Source organism: Lycium ferocissimum, unplaced genomic scaffold, assembly GCF_029784015.1.
Source record: "Lycium ferocissimum isolate CSIRO_LF1 unplaced genomic scaffold, AGI_CSIRO_Lferr_CH_V1 ctg640, whole genome shotgun sequence".
NCBI lineage: Eukaryota > Viridiplantae > Streptophyta > Magnoliopsida > Solanales > Solanaceae > Lycium > Lycium ferocissimum.
The window spans coordinates 269,740-273,399 of NW_026726343.1; the positions used below are offsets into that span (position 1 = coordinate 269,740).

Consider the following 3,660-nt stretch of genomic DNA (forward strand, 5'->3'; position numbering starts at 1 on the left):
GTGCTTTAACAATCGAAGGTTGGTGAGAAAGTGCATCAACAAATTGGAATATGGTGAGTCACGGTTGAAGAGAAAGTGCTTCAACAATTGATGGGTTGGAAACAAGTGCTTCAACAATTGGAAGATGGTGACAAGTGCATCAAGGATCAGATATACAATTTTGAATTACGGGAGAATGTTGGAAATAATAATTCAAAATTATAGGAAACCAAAATTGGTTAGGATTTGATATTTTAATTCACGCCCAATTAGGATTTATAGTCAAATTAGTATAGGAGTAGGTTTTCCCGTTTTGAGTTAAAGTAGGTTTTATACTATTATAAATAGGGCTGCTGCTATTTATTTTATATCGTGGATATTGTAGAGAGCATTCAGAGATTTATAAAGTTTATCACTAAGATATTTTCCTTCATTCCAGAATAGTGATTATTTCTTAATTATCAAAACTGAAAAATGATTGTTTGTGATTTTTCCCAAAGAACACACATAACTTAGAATGAATTAGAGATTGCAATGTAGCTCCATAAGAACCATAAATAGAAACACGTGAAATATTAGCAGAAATAGAGATTTTAGGCGCAATAGAAAGGAATGCTGTAACCGGGGTGGGTGTTGTTTTTCGTGGCCTTTTCGAGGGGTAATAAAAAAGGCTTAAGTCGTCTGGCGCCACCTAAACTTATCCTCAGATTTCACTTAAACACCTCAACTTAAACCTGTATCAATTGAACACCTATACCACTCAAGCACCTTGAGCAGACGTGGCACAGCAAGTGCAATTCACTTGCTGTTGAGCGAGTGAAATGAATGTTATAACAACTTTTATCATTTTCTTTCCAAAACAGTCCTTTCTTCTTCTTCTTTCTTATTTTTTTTAAAAAAAAATCTTTTTCCGCCTAGCTTACCCAATCTAGTTGGCCCTGCCACCACTCCACCACCACAAGTCCACCATTTTTGTCTACCTTAACCGCCATATATCACAAAAAAAAAAATTTTTTTTATCACCCTTAGTAAAATTTCTTTTTGTTCTCCACATTAGTATCAATTTTTTTTTTCTGCCTAGCCTACCCAATCTACCCGGCCCAGCCACCCATTTCCTGCCATCCACCATCTCCGATGATCTGCCAGAAAACACCAATTTCCATTCCTATTGATGTTACTATCTATATGATTCAACATGAGCCCAAGACTTTTCTAACCCAAAAATAAATTTTTGGAACCAAAATAACCCATTAAAAAAAAAAAAGAACCAAAATAGGCTTTACGCATAGATTATGTGCATAAAAGGACCAAAGTGTAGTTTTACACTTAAGTTCTTTCACGCACAGAATTTGTGCGTGAAACCCTCCCCCAGGCCACCCCAACCTTTCTTTGGAAATCAAACTCAAAATTAAGCTTTTTTCCATACTTTGACCGAAAATTAGTCACGTTTCAAAACACCGGAATATAAATATTTTATATAGAACTTAATATTTTTTTTTTAGTGTACAATAATATCGACTCATTACATCAAATATACATATACATTTAGATCGTCGTTTTAGGGGTTGTAAAGTGCTCCGAAGTAAGTTTGAAAACTTGTTATACATATACATTTAGATCGTCGTTATAGGGTTCTAATTAATATAGGACGTCGCACGAGTTATTATTAATTGACAATAAATACTAAAATAACTAATTATCATTAAAAAAATAATACCCAAAAATATATATAATATTAACATAAAATGTACATTTTATTTACAAATATACAATCTCCTAAGGCCTAAGGATCCTCCTAACCCCACCACTCTCACTATCATCAGGATCCTCTCTCCTCCTCTTAATGACAGGATGATTTATGGCATGATCATCCTTTCTTCCCTTCTTCAGGCCCTGGGTGAAAATATGCTTCCTGTGGGAGACGGCGGCGGTCTCCACCTGAGTAGCCTCAGTAGATGCCTCAGGAGATGACTCAATCGAAGGAGACTGGACCACAGGAGCAGAAGAATGAACCTGAAATAACATATAAACAATTTAATGTTTCATAAACTAAACATGAAATAACATATAAACAATTACTTAATAAATTATTTCTTTGTAAAAAAACAAACCTGTGTGTCGATGGCCTCCTGAGATGGCTGGTCAGAGGGCTTCTTAGCTGGCTCCTCAACGGTCTCCTGAGCGCTACTCGGAGCTGTAGCTGGAGGTGGAGACGGGTCCACAGGCGCAGAAGAATGAACCTATAATACATGTAAATAATTTAGTTTAGATTAATAAAATAATTAATTAATACATTATTTTATTGTAAAAAAACAAACCTGTGTGTCGACGGGCTCCTGAGATGGCATGTGAGAGGGCTCCTGAGCGGCCCGCGGAGCCGGAGATGCAGATGGTGCCGTAGGCCTGGCTGTAGGACGAAGAAAGTAGTCATCGAAAATAATATCCAAGTTTATGTCCTCATCTCCGTCTCCCATATGTAGATCACTAACTGGCACCTGTGGAAATGATGACCAAGGATCATAATGTGGGAACATCTCTGGCGTATATCCAGGTCTCTGTGAAGTCGACGGCCTGGAAGAAGAAGTCGACGGGTATCCGTGTCGACGGAGCCTGACGGGCTATATCGTCAGGCTCATCTACTAGACCTCTGCCAGCCCGACCACCTCTATCAGCCCTACCACCCTCTGGAACACCCTCTGGTACAGGCTCTGGAACATCCTCATCGACACGATGCCACTCCTGTGCTCGTGTCATACCAGTGTTGGTAAGCTGAACTATCCGTGCAGCATATGCCGCTATCCCGAGGTCGGTGGACTCCGTACGGGGAATGCTTTCATGGCGTATCATCAGAGTCATCCGTAGCTGCATATATTTGCAAATTTTAAGAATTGAATAAATTCGTAAAGTAATACATAATAAGATGATGGATTAAGTTTAAGACTAATAAAACTTACCAGCGCCTCATACGCTCCTAAGAGTGATGCATATCCTTGGCCATTAGGCCGCGGCGTCGAGGGGTTGGCAATCAGGGAGCGACTGATACGCATGTACCACATCATGTACTCATGGATCAGAGTGTTATGTCCGACCGCCACTAGAGTCGTCATCCTCGCGTTCCATGCATCGACTTCCTAGTGCATACGCGCCCGCCATGCGGGCACTGTCGATCAAACGCTCGTTCCTGGTATAGTGGGTGTGCTCCTAACGTGTAGCCGTGGGTATGTTCTGTACATGCCCAAACTGCCGTAACACGCGGTCGGGCGCGTGATGCTCAACGATGTCCATATGGATCAATGGACACCGTGCTATCCACATGTGCTCACCACCCCCTACAAAACGCCTAAGTACCGACCCAAAATCTGATCATACGGCGTCCATATGAAAGCCTATAAAAGGAATTCAACTGGTTAACAATAAAAGACTAACAAAAATAACAAACTAATGTTGAATCAAAAAAACTTACCTCGGGCGCCATCATGCGGTCTAACTGATCCCTAAACGGGAGAAGGACATGGTGCGTCTCCACACCTCTGGTACGGCCTCGCGACCATCTCCGCGCATATGGCATATCCTCAGCAACATAGTCATCGGGAGGGTGAGCAGCTATGGGCTGAAAAGGTCTCAACCTAGTCCACACCCATATCTGTCATAGTCATCAAAAAAATTATTTATCAGTCATCG

The 3,660-nt window shown here is 40.7% G+C and overlaps 1 long non-coding RNA gene across 1 annotated transcript; it reads right to left on the reverse strand.

Annotated features, from left to right (window-relative positions):
• Positions 1-1,656: 1,656 nt before the first annotated feature.
• Positions 1,657-2,563, reverse strand: LOC132045299 (uncharacterized). The gene is made up of 2 exons (XR_009412395.1): positions 2,091-2,563; positions 1,657-1,992 (listed from the first exon to the last, which is right to left on the reverse strand). It is a non-coding gene; the product is annotated as an uncharacterized LOC132045299 (long non-coding RNA).
• Between the last annotated feature and the right edge of the window lie 1,097 nt (positions 2,564-3,660).